This window comes from Canis lupus, chromosome 22 (genome assembly GCF_048164855.1).
Source record: "Canis lupus baileyi chromosome 22, mCanLup2.hap1, whole genome shotgun sequence".
Classification (NCBI taxonomy): domain Eukaryota; kingdom Metazoa; phylum Chordata; class Mammalia; order Carnivora; family Canidae; genus Canis; species Canis lupus.
Window position 1 is genome coordinate 13,771,088 of NC_132859.1, and position 18,039 is coordinate 13,789,126.

An 18,039-nucleotide genomic window follows, 5' to 3' on the forward strand; every position below is an offset into this window, starting at 1 on the left:
TTTTGAGACAAAAATCAATGACTCAGCCTAGCACTGCAAGTATTTAATAATGCGGATCAGGAGCGGCTGGGTAGTTCAGTTGGTTAAGTGTCTGACTCTTGGTTTCGGCTCAGGTCATGATCTCAGGGTCACGAAATTGAACCTTGCATTGGGCTCCACGCTGGGCACAGAGCCTACGTTTAAGATTCTTTCTCTCCCTCTCCCTTTGCCCCTCCCCTGCTTTCTTTCTATCTCTCTTTCTCTCTCATAATAAGTAAACAAATCTTTAAGAAAAATGATGCAGGGATGCATGGGTGGATCAGCGGTTGAGTGTTTGCCTTTGGCTCAGGGTGTGATCCCAGGGTACTGGGATCGAGTCCCACATTGAACTTCCTGCATGGAGCCTGCTTCTTGCTCTGTCTGCCTCTCCCTCTCTGTCTCTGTCTGTCTCTCTCTCATGAATAAATAAATAAAATCCTTTAAAAAAAGAAGAAGAAGAAGAAGAAGAAGAAGGAGGAGGAGGAGGAGGAGGAGGAGGAGGAGGAGGAGGAGGAGGAGGAGGAGGAGAAGAAGAAAAATGATGCAGATCAGCGTGCTTGATTAGCCAAGAATTGTAGCCGTGAGGGCAGGTGATGTAACTGGCCGGTTTCAATGCAGAGGGTGAAAACCAAAAGAGGATGGAGCAGGGGTGGGGACAGAACACTAAAAGGAGAAACAGGGCTGAATTGAGAGGAAGCCAGAGCGAGAAAACAGTCTCCTAAGATGACCTTTCCCTTTTCCAGACAGTACCTAGGCCCACTCCTGCTATATCAGAAATGCGCTAAGTCCACAATCCTATGAGACTATTTTCTCCATCTCACTCTAGGCCCAGTGCCCGTGTCTCATAAGTTTTTCAGAGACCTACAAAACTGTTGGAGGCCAGAATATAAAATCATTGGCTCTGAAATGTGAAAAGAAACCAGCAAAATATAAATTAATACATGTTTATTGCCAAAGTATAATATTATTTTAACCTCATTAATAATCGTTGGGTTTAGTATTCATACAAATTTCATTCCATTTAAAATCACTTGTAAGTTACTTCTGCGCACTTTGCAAAAAGTCCTGAGTAGGCATAGTGATTGCCAAGAAATCCTAGTAAATTGTCAATTAAGTAAGTTTCCAGCAGCCAGTAATTTCTAAAGCATCATGCAGAAATCTTTTCATCAATTTACAGCAAAATATTTTTTAATGCGGGCTTTGGTTTGGGTGTATATGTAATGCTATATGAGGTCTGAGACCTGGTACTGACCATAGGAAGTGTCAGCAATTTGCGAAAAACCATTAAACTGAAAAGGAAGCGAGATCTCCGGGTGACAATAATTGTCCAGGTGCAGACTATGGAATTTCTAGGGTTTCACTCCAAGTAGCCTAATGATAAAAAAGACGAATTCATTGACTCATTAAACACTTTTATACAAAGTGATACAATAGCAAAGAAGTTAGAAAAAGCAGCAGATTGCAATGTACCTTGAGACAGAGCTCACTAAGCCACGCTCACCCCACCCGCACCCCCACTCCATGCTGAGGCAGGCTCATGTGACCTAATGGGAGACAGACCTCCAGGATTCCATGGAAGGTCATCCCTGCTTCCTCAGAGAGAATGAAGAAAATCTTATTAAGTGCCAACCTTGTGCCAGACTACGCAAAGTACTAATTCCTTTCTGTTAACCCCCTTGACAGTTCCATGGGTTCCTTTAGTTCTCATATTAATAGCAAGGAAACTGAAGCTCAGAGAGTCTAGCCACCTGCCCATGACCAGATAGCTCATTAATGAGCAGGTCATTTGGGATTCAAGCCCAGGTATGTCTGACCCCAAAACCACACTCCTTCCCCATGACACCATTCCTGAGTGTTGGCTAGCCCTGACCTCCTCACATTTGGGAAGTTCTCCAAGCTGGCCTGACTGGTGAGAGCCAGAAACATGGGGCTGTGCCTCTGTCACTCCCAGGAGACATGTCCCACCCAGGCCCTGGCTGTGTCAGAGAACCCCTGGCAGCCCTAGAGGTGCTTTGTCTCTGGGATCATTACCAGCCCCTAGACAAACACCTGTCTGGCCTAGGGCAGGGTTGTCTGGCATCTGGGGAGCCCTCCCATCCCTGCCCTCTCCGGCCCCTCCAAGTCTTTCACCTGGTTGTCTGCAGCTACAACAATGCTTCGCCTTAGGCTCCAAGATCAACTGTCCTTTGCGTCTCTGACCAGCGCAGAGAACTCCTTTCCTCCCTCTGGGTGTTTGGGTTCGAGGCCGACCTATCCCTGGTGGTGCTGCTCAGCCAGCCTCTCGTCCTCTCTCCTCCCCAAGCCCCCTGCTTTTCTCAGGGTACACCTGTGCCTGGCTGTCTCTCAGCCCAGGATGCCAGGAGCACTGGGCACAAGATTTCCCTCAAGAGCAATTATCCAATGGGCCTTAACTTCTCACTTCCAAGTACCCCCCGAAGAGCGGTCCCATTCTGCAGGCTGCTGGGGAAATGATGAAGGACCCTCACGCCCCTCTCTGGTGTCCCTTTAAGGTGAGGACAGAAAGCAATCAGGCTTCTGCTTCCTTTTCTGGCTTTCATCCCCTATTTTTTCCAAAGTAGTTAAGATGAGGAAAGAGGCAGTAATTACACTTCTTTTCCTTCCTGTAAAAGAGCTATTCTAGAAAGTTTGGGGGGTTGCACACACCAACATAAACTAATTCTCTCTCATTCCCCCCACTCTCTTATTTCCTCTCCTTCTCTCTCTCTCTCTCTCTCTCTCTCTCTTTCTCTTCCCCATCCCCACCCCCTCTCTAGCTGGCTCAATGTCCACACTCCTGGTCTTTCCACATTGTGTCCAAAGCCTCACCTCCACGCTCCCTTGCAGCAAGGCCGAGGCAGGCTCCTGTCTGTCCTGCCAGCTTCCCTTCAGCCGGTGAGGATTTTGGACAGGGTGACAGAGATGTGGTAGCCAAAGCAGAATTTCAAACAATGAGATCCATCAGTTTAAAGAGGCCCTACATGCCTCATTCCTTTCATCTGTTTGGGATTTATTTTTATAAATGATACTGGATGAGAGTCCTCTTTAATTTTCTTCCAGACAGATAGCCTGTTGTGCTCACATTATTTATTAAGTAAATCATTCTTCTTCCACTGGGTCAAAATATCACATTTTCATATATAAATTCTCATATAAAATGGGATCTATTTCTGAATTGTCCATCTGTGCTGTGATCTATATAGCTGTCCCCATGCCCGTATCATATTGATTTATTATGGTGGCTTTTTAGTGTTCTAATACCTAGTAAAGTAGACGCCGCCTTGCTATGCTTCTTTTTACACATTCACTGGCTATTCATAGGCATTTTTTTCCTCCATATGAAATTCAAGATCATCATAATCAATTATCCCCCCAAAAGCCTTCATTGGAATTCTAATTGGAATTGCACTGATATATTAATAGTGACATATTTGATTTTATATGATACTAACTCTTCCATCCAAGAACATGATACATTTTTCCATTTATTCAGTAAATTTATATCCTTCTATCTCATATTATCATTTGTTCCATGTATGTGGGTTCTGTATTTTTCTTTTCATATATTAAAATTTTTGTTGGTGTTGTAAATGGAATGTTTTCCCATTTCCATTTCTAGATTCTTATTTCTAGAACATAAAAAGCGTGTGTCCAGCATTACCAAATGCTCCTATTTGTTCTAGAAATTTTCAAAACTAGAATTTCTTGGGTTTTTAAGGTTTGGAATCGTATGACAAGTTTAGCTCTTTTTTTCTCCAGTACTTATGCATGTATTTCATTATTATTTTGTCTCATTACATTCAATAGAATTTCCAAAGTTATATTAAGTAATAAAAGTAGTAGTTGGCATCTTGTTTCTGAATTTTATTGACTTGCCTTTATCATTTCAGGACTTAGAGTGATGTTTCCTGTTTTGTTTTTAAAAATAATCATTTCTAAATAACCTCTTTTTATTGCCATTTATTTAGAAGTGTTTTGTAAGAATAACTGCTGGGTTGGTGTTTTGTTTTGTTGTTAAACCAAATGCCCTTTTAGCATTTATTGCTCTGATCATATGGTTTCTCTTTTAATTTGTTGACTTGATAAATTATATTGATAAATTTCCTGATATCCAACTACTCTTGCCTTTCCATTCAGTTACTATTTTGCTATATTCTTTTGCTAATATATCATTTTTTATTTTTGCAGCTATATCCATAAGTACCAACGATGTATACGTTTTGCATACTAGTTGTGTGACAACCGAGTTTGCTATTAACATTATGCTGGCTTCACTAAATGAATTCGGGAGATTTCCATCTCTTTTCTGTGGTCTGTAAGAGTTTTCAATGGTCAGAAACGTTGGCATTATTTGTTCTTTAAATGTTAAATATTATTCAACTGTTGAAACGAGCTGGCCCTGGTCTCTTTTTTTTTTTTTTTTTTTTTTATTTATTATAGTCACAGAGAGAGAGAGAGAGGCAGAGACACAGGCAGAGGGAGAAGCAGGCTCCATGCACCGGGAGCCCGACGTGGGATTCGATCCCGGGTCTCCAGGATCGCGCCCTGGGCCAAAGGCAGGCGCCAAACCGCTGCGCCACCCAGGGATCCCCCTGGTCTCTTTTATATTAGTAGTTCTTTAAGTATTGTTCTAGTTTCTTCCACAGTGATTGTTCTGTTCAAATTACCCACCTCTAGGGACACCTGGCTGGCTCAGTGGTTGAGCGTCTGCCTTTGGCTAAGGTCGTGATCCCAGGGTCCTGAAATCGAGTCCCACATCGGGCTCCCCACAGGGAGCCTGCTTCTCCCTCTGCCTGTGTCTCTCATGAATAAATAAATAAAATCTTTAAAAAAAAAATTACCCAACCTTCTTGGGTCATGTTTACAAATTGTATTTGTCTGGGAAAATCATCATTTTCTTCTAAATCAAGTCAGCAAACAATGCTCATGGGCCAAGTGTGGCCCACCTTCTATTTTTCTACAGCTATTGAGCTAAGAATGCTTTACACATTTTTAAGTGGTTATTTAAATACCTACATAATATCTTCGATTTATCTCTTGAATTGAAAAGCCTAAAATACTATCTAGCCTTCTACAGAGAAAGTTTGCCAACCCCTTCGCTTGATTTTCAAGTAGTTTGCTGATGAGTTGCATAACATTCCCTTATTGTTTTAATCTGCATTCTCTGTAGCTCTTTTCTTACTCCTAATCTTATATATTTTTGCTCTCATATTTTTTTTCTTAATCAGGCTCATGAAGAGTTTATGCAAACATTATTAATCTTTTTGAAAATCTAGTTTTTATAGTTATTTATACATTCTACTCTTTTGGTTTTCTATTTCATTAACATTAACTTTTGGCTCTGTTACCACATTTCATCATTATTTCGGATACCACTAAGAAAAATACAACACTTTCACATAATTTAGGACATAAGGCCTCCTTATCGCTCAGAATGTTATTTTGTATTTATTGGAAGAGTTGTTGTTTTTTTTAATTCACAAGGCATAAATTTTGATCATATTTCTCCTATGTATCCCTAAAAGGAAAATACAAAATTGCTTGAGATTTCTAAGTTGTTTTCTCATTGAGAACTCAGTTCTTTCAAACCACTGTCCACTCATTAATGTTACCTTTTTTCCATTTAAGGCTGTCCTCTGTGCTGATGACTCAGCACTGTTTAAAAGGATGATCTCCCAAATTGCCAATACTCCTTCTGCAAGTTTTACTGCTAGTTCTCTTCCTGGAAGTGTCATTCAAAATATTTCAGACATCCAACAGCATTCACATCCCTTCCTCAAATAGAGCTCAAATGGTTTTTTGACTGATGTGCCAAGGCATTTCAGTAGTGCTACCAGGAAGAACAGCCAAGTTCTTATATGCACAAGAAAAAAAAAACACACTATCACACTGCGGCATGGTCAAGAGAAATTGAGGACACGTTCTGATTTCAGAGGTGTCACAATAAAAAATAAAATAGATCTGAGAATCAATGAAATATGAAAGGTATTTTGTTTATTGGGGATTTTTCCTCTTTTTAAAGATAGGTAATATGTTTATTTTTAGTCCTTCTGTATTAATGAGGATATTTAAGGTTGTGAATTTTCCTACGAGAACAGCTTTTGAAATGAGGTTTAACCATAAAGCTTTATTTTTATTGCTTTTACATAGTCATAAATCATCATTTTTACTTTTGATTATATCAAGTGTTTCCTATGTAGCAATATTTTGGTTATCCTCCAGTATTTTTGTTTTGTTTTGTTTTGCTTTCTCCAGCATTTGTTCTTTACTGTACTGGATCATGACCATACAACTTGCCTTGTAAGATCTCTTTTAAAATGTAATAGGATGGGGACACCTGAGTGGCTCAGCAGTTGAGCATCTGCCTTCGGCTCAGGGCCGAAGCCATGGGATCCAGGATCAAGTCCCCATTGGGTTTCCTTTCAGGGACCCTGCTTCTCCCTATGTCTCTGCCTCTCTGTGTGTGTGTATATCTCTTATGAATAAATAAATAAATTTTTAAAAATGTAATAGGATGTCTTTTTGTAACATGTATAACTAATTTTTAAAGTTTTTATGGACATACAAGAATGCATATTTATTCAAAAAATTAAATTAAATTTAAATCCACTAAGAATTTAAGTCAGTTTGATAATACTTTCATTCAATTCCTCATTGTCTTATTTTTTTTCTACTACTTGTGAAAACTAGAAAATTAAGAAATTTCAAGGAGCCTAGAGTTTCTGGGTAATACGGAAGCTTAAGTGGGCCAGAGGAGGGAGATTCTTTTTGAACCACATGGTCAAGTAGAGGTCAAGGTACAACCACAGCATTAAAAGTCAGGCAGGCAGGTACTCCTGCTGGCTTGTGACTGAAAAGGTCCACGAGGAGAGCTTCTGGGATCCTGCTAACACTCTGAGTGTTTGAGGTTTCTATATTCACATGCCGGGCATGTTCAGTTTCTGAAAACTTTGTGATTTTCATACACTTCTGTCTATATTTTTTTTCAAGTTTTTTTTAATGCAACCATAGGATAGAGTTATTTCATGTCATTTCTTCTTTCCCTAGTCCCCATTCTCTTCAACAAATATCGATCTAAAAGAAATATTGATTCCACCTTTAGACCTCCAACTGCGAAAACTGCTTCATGCTCCTGTTCCTTCCTTTCTTCATAGTTCTTTTCCCATATATTAGGATAATTTAACCTATGGTTTAACCCAGCATTTCTATGGCTGAACTTACTCCCGCAAAGCCCTGTATGGGTCAGGAGAAACTTCCTCTTCTTTGTCTCCATCTAGAAAGTATGACCTTTAAACATCATGGCAGCAGAAAAAAGAGAAACCTAGAGCATCCATCTGGCTTTTAAGAGCAGGTATGCAAGTGATTTACCCCACTTCTGCCCTCATCAGATGGCCAGAACCCAGTCATAGACCCAAACTAATCACAAGAGTGGCTGAGAAAAGGGGGCTGTAACTTTGCTTCTGGTTACACGCCTTGATGGCCTAGAAGAACAGTTCCACACATCAACCCCACAATCTTCTCAGCTGTTCCAGATATCTCTTAATCCTGCAGACCAGCTCTTTAATTCAAAACTGGTATCTTAATCCCTTTGTCTTCATCATAAAACTAAATGATGTATGTAAACATTTTGCTTCATAAGGAGCAAAAAAGCAAAAAAAAAAAAAAAAAAAAAGATTCCAGTGCTTGTCTCTAGTTGGGTTTGGGGTGCGAAAGGGAGAGTTTTACTTATCTATTTGATTATTTAACCTCTCTAATTTTTCTTGCATATTCCTTGTCACTTGTCCAATTTTACCTTTGCTATTCCCATATAACCAATATGTTCAAAGAATCAAACCCATATGATATAATAAAAAATGGCTTGATCATTTTTTCCTCCTACCTATTCAAATTCATTCTGGGGGGTTAATTTTTCCCCTGCCCACTGGATGAAGTGTAAGGCAAGTCTCATGGATTTATGGTCAATTGTCACCATTTTTAAAAAAAAGTTTGTTTGCTACCTGTAGTCATGAAAATGGTCTCAATTCAATAATGAAAATATCTAGCCCTGTGTCATAGTCACAAGATTCAACTCTGTTCAAAATTTAATCTTTTACCTGTGCCCCCAGACAGACATGCTTTGAGAAGGAAACAGGTGTGGTGAACTCTTTCTATTTCTTCATCTTGGGCTTCTATTCTCCTCCTCCATTCTCCAGGCTGCTTCCACATCCTCTAGGCTGAGAGTGCAAGGAGAGGTGAGGGTGGAAACACTCTTACTAGACAGATACTGTTACAAGTTGGTAACTATGAAGGTGAATTCCAGCAAGCCTGGAATACACCTGAGCTTTTCTACTCAGATAAGAAATATATACCAGCATGGCACTGAATCCTGGCCAAGGCACAGTTAATAGTCACTTTATGGCCATTTGTCCAAGTTTGGGGCTGGTTTGTACTAGCTTATCAGCACCGTTTCATGGTAACAGTGAGGTTGATGATTTGTGCCTGCTCTTACCAAGATCCCCAGAAGTCTGGCCATTGGAGCTGGTCCCGGAGCAGAAATACACCTATAAGACCAGCAGAGTATAAGAAACCCTGGTCAGGACTACTTTGGGTTCCCTGTGCACGTAGCAGTGGCTCCTGCTCTGAGAGAGCTAGGACATCTTGCTGTGGCCCTTATAGAAAGAAGATAATTAGAGCTTGTCCCAGTCTTTCCTGGCCCCTGGCTGTGACACAGCCTGTGGTTGAGATATATATCTTTCCTTTAATGCTGCTGCTATGTTTTATCCTTTTCCTGTAACAAACTACAATGTAAACACTGACTTTTGGTGACCTTGAGTCTTCTTCAGCAATTTGTACCCCACCTGTCACCATCAGTGCGGTTGACACCAGTGCCTCCCAAAACCTGCAGCCGTATGTGACCGACTCTTTGTTTTGAGGAGACTTTTGCTCTTCAAAGAACCCCCTCCAATCCTGGCTTCTCCCATACAACTGGGTCCAACAGTTCCAAACTCTCTGCTGGGTTCACCTTGTCCTTTAGGCAGTCTTCTTGATTGGTATCTAAGACAACCCTTCCCAGTCTTCTAGGACCCCCAAGCAACCACTGTCAAAAGGAAACATATATTTTTCACCCCAGTCAACTTGGGAGTGAAAGTCCCCTTCTTTGCAGCAAAATCTTTTCACTTCTCTCTCGGCGAAGCAAAGCAACAACAGTCTACCCTTCTGCTTTCTCAGGTACAATTCAGATTTCAGTCCATTGGGACACACAGCAAACTCAGTGGTGGTTCCATTGAAGATCTTCTCCTTAGGCTTGAGGTGAAAGAAAAATGCTCCACTTTTCCAAACAAAAATCTTTATTAAATCTCTATTCAACCCTTTTAAATCTTTGGTAGCTGAGGGGATAAGAGACCCAAAACTGGTTTTGGACACTTTCTTGAAAGTCCCCTTGATAGTTTAATACATCACTTTGTAATATAAGTTAATAGCATAGTCACCTTGAAACCCTTGCCAAAAGTGATACCATGAACGATTTATCTAAACATCCTATTATGCTGATATAAGTGGAAAATCAAGGATTGGAACCCACACCTACCTGATTCCACAATTCATGTTCTTTCTACTATGCCACCAACCTTCACCCATGTCAAATTAAGGATTTAATGCCATTTAAGTTTATACCATTTAGAATTTATTTAGTACTTTTTTGATAGTCTTCATTTTAATCCTGGAAAAGATGCTTTTCCAACTGTGTGTGTGCACCACACCCTTCTGTTTTCTTTCTTCTTCTTTCTCTCTCTCTTTTTTTTTTTTTTTTACTTTACTTTACCAAGGGATGAAAAACCAAAGAAAGCTCTTGGTTTCCCTTTTCTTGGTCATGTGGAAAAATTTAATTAGCTCCTATGCTCAATAAATGGTGCAGTTTTAACCTTAGTCTTGTGGCATTTATTCTTAGAGAAATGAAGAGGTTTGGTGGAGTACAAAAAAATTTTTTTTTCCTAAACAATTGCTTGAAAAGGTGTTTGAAAGCTTTTGCTGCAGGTTACTGGCTCTGAAGCCTGTGGTTTCCAAATTTTCATTTCCAGCTAAGCCCATATCAACAAATGTGCAAATTTCTCTGCATGCTGTGGGTGCATTGTGAGCAGTAAATTCAAGGCTGACTCCCCTTCTCACCCTGAGCTTTAACCATGTGGTCAGCTAGTACGAATCACTAGGGACATGTCTTCACACAGCTTAATTATTTCCCTCATTCATTCTGTCCATCTCTTCCTACAACTGCTCCACAGTGGAAGCAAATCAAGAGATAATTTTGTACAAAACACAACTGTTCCTCTTTTCTAAATACAGAATAATCAGTCTTCCCCAGTTGCTCTTACCCAACTACATAAAAAGAGCCAGCAGCCACCTCTATCTAGAAACAACTTTGTAAGAATGACCCACAAATATAAATCTCTCAAGCAGAGACTTTGACAGAACAACATGGGTTTCTGATCCTGAACCCTGGCCTCCAAAGCTTTCACCTGTATGGTTTTGTTTTTTGTTTTTTTAGAGAGAGTGTGGAGGTGGGATAGGGGGCAGAGGGAGAGGGAGAAGCAGGCTCCCTGCTCACCAAACACAAGCCTCCAACCCAGGACTCCAGGATCACGACCTGAGCTGAAAGCAGATATTTAACCAACTGAGCCACCCAGACATCTCTCAACCCTGTGGTTTAAATAAGCACTTTCATATTAGCTACATCAATTTCAGGAAGACTTGAGATAGTTTTTTCTGTACATTAAAAAAAAAAAAAAAAGTTTTTCTATTATAAGTCCCCCAAAAAGATGTTAAAGAAAAATTAGGGAGACAAACCATGAGAGACTCCTAACTCTGAGAAACAAAGGGTTGCAGAAGGGTGAGACCGGGGGGGGGTGAGGGGGTTGGGGTAACTGGGTGACAGGCACTGAGGAGGGCAATTAATGGGATGAGCACTGGGTGTTATACTACATGTTGGCGAATGAACTTCAATAAAAACAAAAAACAAAACAAAGTGTGAACGCCTTCTCCCTCCCCACCTCTTAGGAAATCAAAGTTAGAAGCTTGACCATTTATTTTCCCACCTTTTTCACAATAATTTACACATTTACAAGCATATATGCATCTGTACAGGGTAGATTCTTTCACAGATATTTTTAAATCGCATCATGTTGTGCACATTACAACTGAATTTCTTTTCCTGCTTAGATAAGGTATTAATTGGGTGATAAGTCTGGCTGCAGGTAACAGAGATCCAAATTAAGAAGACAGAAGTTTCTTCCTGACTTCAGCATCCCTAGGCAGACAGTCCAGGGGCCTTCTGGAACTCTGCTGCACACAGTGAGTCAGGCATTCAAGCCTCTTCTATCTTGTTGCCCATCCTCCCCAAGCAGTACCCTTCATCCACATGGCCTGTTAGTTTGCCACATTCCAGGAAATAGGGTGGAGGAAAGAGGGGGGGAGGGGTAATGGACATTCCCCACCTCCTTCCTCCTTTTCAAAACACAACACAGAAGTTGGCCATCTCCCAACCCCTCACTTCTCATTGACCAGGACCTGGTCACCGGGCTATACCTTGCTGCAAGGGAAGCTGGGAAATGTAGTCTTTCCCCCCTGACAGCTAAGTGCCCAGCTAAAAATCATGGAAAAGGGTAGACTTATTTGGAGGATGGAGGTAGTAGCTAGCAGCCTTTGCCCCAGCAGAGCTTTTACTATAACACACATTGCTCTGAATCATTTTTTTAAATAACTACTCAATTTTCTTAAGTGTGGGTATATCATTGTTTATCCAACCACTCCCCTCTATTTCTGAAAATTTATGTTATTTCTAGATTTTTGTTGTTTTCCCTTTGCCACACAAGCAAGAGTACTGGAATTTGAGAGGAGATTTACCAACTTTATTTAAAGAAATGAGTCACATTTTGATTCTCTTTGACTGACAGGTGGAGAGACTGTCAAGTCTCTCTTCTTTTATATTAAATAACTGTGAGAAAAGACGAAAAAACTCATGTAAAAGGCCACAGCACCCTCTTGTCTTCCCTTGTCTGCTGGGTGCTCATTATTCCTTCTCATTGAAAGGCGCTGTTGGCGATCATGCAAACAGAACCAGACATATGTACTTAACTAGGAGGAGGCTGCCTTTAGGGAAGACAATGACCTTGCTTATTTTCTTTAGATAAGAAGAGATTCTGAGAGGTAGACCCTCTCAGTTTAATTTATCCTTCAGAGCTGAGGGTTTGTCGCTATGGGATTCTTGGCAAGAAAATGACTTTGGGTTAGAACAGGGATTCTCTGTAACCTGAATTCATCATAATACAGTCTGGCCGGAGGTGGGGAGGGGAGAGAATTAAAAGAAAAAAGTTAAAGAGAGAGGAGGAGTGATGGAGAGTGAGGGGAGGGGGAACAAGGAGAGCTGTGCGGCCAGGTGCAGGCACCAGAAGCACGTTCACGCCGAAGGACCTCTGTCTGGTTAAGTCTCTTTGGTTGTAAGTAACAGAAAATTCCTCAAGTTAGCCCACAGGGAGGAGGAAGGCTTTATAAAGATATAGGAGTATCTCAGAAGGCAAAAGGGAGGTGGCATCAGGAAAGGGGGGAAGCCCAAAAGAAGAAAGCTCTCTGGAAATCTCGTTTCCTTCTGAAGACCTGCCTTTGATGCTTCTCTGCGCATGTGTGAGCAGAAGGTGAGCACGTCCCAGGTCCCAAGATTCTGACCTCTCTCAGCAAAAGACCTGCCCAAACTGACTGAGTCATAGTCTCCATTCCAAGTCCCCAAGAGAAAAAAATCTGGTTGGTTCAACTTGGGTCAGGTGACCACCCTTGTTCCCAACAGCTGTGTCCAGAGAGGCAGAGTCAGGGGGTAGAAAGCTGGCTGCCAGAACTGTGATCCCCGGGAATAAAGGCATAGTGCTCTAGAAGGCCCGTGATTGTGAACTGGGAAGACCAAACCAAGTACCTACTTGAGTCTCTTACTAAAGGGATAAGATATTCCACCTCAAATAAAATAAACTACAATGGCCATCTCTGGATAAATGTTTCCTGGATTAAAGATTCAGATTACCCAGTTAAGGCTTAATTATACTGGATGCAGCAGTCCTTGCCGACAATATGTGCAAATCTTAGCATCCAAGCCAATAAATCAGAAAGGGATCATCAGTTCTTGTGCAACCGTCTGAACACTACCCTAGCCCACAGGAAGGGATGTCTGGGGTCTTCTCGCCACACTCGGACCAGCTATCAAGAAAGTCATTTCAATCTTAGACATTTCAATCTTAGACATAAAAGGCCTACCTGCTCCTAAGAAGGTATAAGCCAGGATAGAAACAAGCTCCGGAAATGAGAGAGAAGTTAAATTTAAGAATGGTACCCCCTACACACAGCCTGGAGGTGAACTGATTGGAACACTGAAATAAAATGTTCTCCAGTATTCACAGGATACACTGTGTGGCCACTCCCACAGATCCATCCATCCATCCACACGCCTCTCTCCCAGCCCTTCCAGCCCCCAGCATTCTGAGCTTTCTCCTGCCAGGCCTCTGACCAACCAGTCAACCCATTCACCACTGCCTAGAGTCCAATCATATTCTTTCCTTGAGTTTCTTCTCCTCCCATAAAAGTACACAACTATATGCACCCCTCAAAATTCTGCCCTTTGAAAGGGTTTAGGTCTTTATCAGTTATACTAATCTCTGTCATTCCCCACCAGGTTGCCATACTGTTCCTTCATTCACAGTTGTTTATTTGTTGCTGAATAACAAAATACCACAAAACGTGGTGGCTTAATACATCAACTCTTGTAATTATTTAGCATGATTCTGTGGGTTAATAGGAGCTTACGTGGATTGTCATTTTGTTGGTCTTGCTTGGTGTCTCTCATGCAGATGCAGTCCAATGACAGCTGGGACTGGAGTGTCCAACATAGCTACACTCCCATGGCTGGTACCTTGGGAGAGAAGGCTGGTAGACTGAGGCCTCTCCTTCCACGTAGTCTCATCATGTAGTTACCTAGAGCTTCTCCATATGGCAGCTGGATCCCAAGAGCAAGCATTCCAAGACAAGTGCCTCTGTGCAAACTTTTTTTTTCTTTTTTTGGTTTCCAACACAAAGCTAGATTCAAGGTCATTTAAAAAGGAGTCAATTCTGGGGTGCCTGGGTGCTCAGTTGGTTAAGTGTCCGACTCCTGATTTCGGCTCAGGACATGATCTCAGGATCATGAGATCGAGGCCGGAGTCAGGCTCTGTGCCCAGCACAGAGTCTGCTTGACTTTCTCTCTCCCTCTGCCCCTCCCCCAGCTCACATTCTAAATAAAAAAGTAAATAAACAGGAGTAGATTCTGCAAGAAACCAGTGAAGGACAAAGCAGCAAAAAATTGGGAAGCAGAGTCCCCTAACAGGACCTGAGAAGACCCCCTTTTTATAGGCAAGCCAAGCAAGGTAAACCTACGGGGCTGACCCATTTCCCTAACTCCCAGTATCCACTTGTGCAAACTCTTATCAAGTCTTTCCTTGTATCGTGCCTCCTTATATCCATTTTCTCAAGTTCAGAGTCAATGTTGGAGGGGTTGATACAGAGGTATAAATATTGGATGGCATAGTTCATTTAGGGTCACCAAAGAAACTGCCTATTTTGTCATTAGGAGGAGAGCCGCTCCAAAGGCTTCCACTTGGCTTTTTCCACTGCAATATCCCTCAGCTTAGAGGCCATGGAACAAGTACTTAGTACATTGTCTCTAGCACACTCACTTCTCTGATCCTTTGATCCCTCCTACCATCTGCTACACAGTTGTGGCATCTCTCCTTCACTTAACATAGACCATCACTTTCTCCAAGCTTCTAAGAACAATGTGCTAGCAGCATATTAGCATCATTCTCCAAGGTTCTCTCCAGAGTGTCAAGCCACAGGTCCTGTGAGACTGTTCCCATATCAATAAACTCTTCTTTAGCCAACTTTGTATTTCCCTTCCCCCTCACTCCCCTCCCTTGATCCCCTCAGCTCTTCTAGTTCAAGATACCACAGATCCCCAAATTTTTGCTGCTCCCTTTCCTCCTGCAGCAGACCCAGTACTTCTCTGGCCAGGTCACACTATGACTCAACTCCAGTTATCGATCTAGAGAAGAGCCAGAGATAGATCCTAGAGGTGGTCAGGATGAGTACCTCTGCCTTGTGTCAAGAAAAGTGTGAACTAACATTTAATAGTGAGGACTATGACCATTTCTACAGGCCTAGAGAGGTCAGGGGACTCTAGGAATTAAAATTTTCATTTACATTAACCCAGGTGACCCCATCCCAAGTATCAGAGATCCACACCTTTCTCATCGGGACCCTGACCTTAGGATAGCAGACTTGCCAGGTTTGAGAATTCAACCTCTTCTGGAGCTCCATCACCCTTAAATTAAGTCCTAGACCTGATGCTGAGCATTTTCTGCCTTTTGGCTGTAGGTAATGGGAGTCTCTCTATATGCTGCCAAGGAGGCCCTCTGCTTTTTACACTTCACCTTAAATGGGTAATTAATCACCCTCAGCTTTTCATTTTCTCAATGCCTTGATATCCCCAAATAATCACCAGCCAATTTCATCATTCCAATTCTTTTTACTTTCCCTGACCTCTCAAATACTCCAATATTGGGGATCCCTGGGCAGCTCAGTGGTTTAGTGCCTGCCTTCAGCCCAGGGCATTATCCTGAAATCCCGGGATCAAGTCCTCAGGAGGGAACCAGAAGGCACATCTCTGCATCCACCCTATAGCCCAAAGAGGAGAATGTACAGCACAAACCTAATCCTCTCCATGCACTTCTTAATTGATAATAGTGAGATATTAGGAAATTATAATGATGTTTCCAATATTACCTAAAGGCCCGGCCAATACACAATCAAGGCAAAACAGAGAGAACTCCAATCTAGAAAGAAGCAGCTGGTCCGTGGCTTCCTTCGAGTTGCCAAGCTGCTCTAAAGCAGAAGCACAAGTCCTCTCTCCAAGCTGAGTTGGCCTACGTGGCCATTCAGCTGGTTTCCTCCATTACCTCTCAAAGGTTTTCCTGATGGACTTTCTCCAAGGCTTGTATTGAAAACGTCCTTGGTGGTCACTCCCCTTCACCCAGTGGAGAAGTTGCAGATGAGTGTGCGACCTGGGAGCCGCACCCTGACGAAGACGTGTCTCTCCAGGGTCCAAGTTCCATGCCCAAAGATGATGCAGAGCCTTGGGGCCACCATCGCATCCTGCTGAGACCCCCCTCAATGTGCTGACTCACCTGGCAGAGAGCAACTGGAGCACCCCTCCGAGTCCCTAGGAGCCTGCATTCCTGTGGACAGGTCCAGAGCTCATGAACACCCCTATGCGCCACCACCTGCTGCTACAGAAGAGTCCCTTTCAGCAGCAGAAGTAAATAGCTCTGAGGGCCTAGGAGGCTGGAGGCTTAGGGGACAGGATTCTATGAATGTGTCCCAGGAATTCCCTGGCAGCCCTCCTGCACTGATGATGGGGGGCAGGGGTCAGCAGTGGGGGCACCAAGAGACATGGCAATAATGCAAGGTCATACATAGCTTTGCCATGAGGTCAGGGGTTCGTTCCACCCAGGGGTCCACAAGTAAGAGCCCCCCCACATATCCCCACAATTAGATCAGGAAATACAAGAAAGGCCAGCAAGGAAGGGCTATCTCGTGATTCTTTCCCACAAGGAAGCCAGTGGCATCCCACAGAGAATTGGTCAGGGTCTCTCCCCTTGTCTTCCAGTACTCACCCTACTGCTCATTGCTTTATACCTCCTCGACCTCCGAGTTTCAGTCCATTTCTTGCTATGCCTATTGCTTTTGCTCCACCCCCGATATTGGGTCCTCTGCTGCCTTCTTATTTTGCCAATTTTCCTCGCTGGGGCACGTGCACCCTCAGAGAGAACAACCAATGACAATACATGGAGGGGAAAAAGGGTTGGGGGAAGAGGTGAAAATTACTCATTTATGTTTTTATAGTTGAAACCCCCTATCTTCTTACACTTTGCTTAGCACTAATGTGCCTTACATGCTTGAAGATTCAATTAAAATTCTAAAGTTTGAAAAAAAATAATAATGGCAGAAGAGTGAAAAAGAACAGAACTTCAAAAGCCTGAAAACCTCAAAATCCTACAATACATGATTAGTGAGAGAAACAAATTAAAAAATGGATTCCGCCAGAGCCATTGACTAGGCTTGAGTTTAAATCACCCTGAACTTGAAAACCAGGTCCCATGCCAAAACTCTACTGTTTATCCTGCCATCTAAGATGCTCTAGTAAAATTACTGCTACCCTGGGAAGGTATAAGAAATAAGAGTGAGAATGAGGGTGTGGATATGGATAGAAACAATAAAACGTTGAAATCAGTAATGTCATTGTGAGAATAAGGCCTGCAATCTTTGCAATATTCCACAAATTTATCTCCTTCTTAGGGTGTTTAGAACATTTAAGAGAATCTAATATACTGGAGGCACGAAAATTAACTGTTTAAAATAGCTTCATCAAATAAGTTCCTAAGTCTGGGAGGAAAAATATCATGTCAAACTCCTAAATTTTGACTGCTTAGTCATGTTAAGTAGCGTGAAAATATTTTGAGAAGTATTATTCAATGTTTAAAGAAATATCTATTGCTTCATAAAGTCCAAAAAGTTAATAAACTGAGAATCAGTAAAAAGGTAGCAGCATGTGTTCCTCTCTAAGCAAAAAAGGCCTTCAGACAGTAAATCCTAGAATCAATAGAGAGGTTATCCCCAATATGAAATTGCTTTACCTCAGGCTTGGCACAGAATACATATTTGGTATAGGTGAGTATTGTTTTAACCATAAAATCCCTCATATTTGGGGGATCCCTGGGTGGCTCAGCGGTTTTGCGCCTGCCTTTGGCCCAGGGCGCGATCCTGGAGTCCCGGGATCGAGTCGGCGTCAGGCTCCCTGCATGGAGCCTGCTTCTCCCTCTGCCTGTGTCTCTGCCTCTCTCTCTCTCTCTCTCTCTCTATGCCTATCATAAATAAATAAAAATGAATCTTTTTTAAAAAAAAATCCCTCATATTCAAAATACA

The 18,039-nt window shown here is 42.1% G+C and overlaps 1 pseudogene; it reads left to right on the forward strand.

Moving 5' to 3' along the window:
- The first annotated feature begins 12,662 nt into the window (after positions 1 to 12,662).
- LOC140613749 (proline-rich protein 32-like) lies at positions 12,663 to 16,895 on the forward strand (annotated as a pseudogene).
- Positions 16,896 to 18,039: the final 1,144 nt, after the last annotated feature.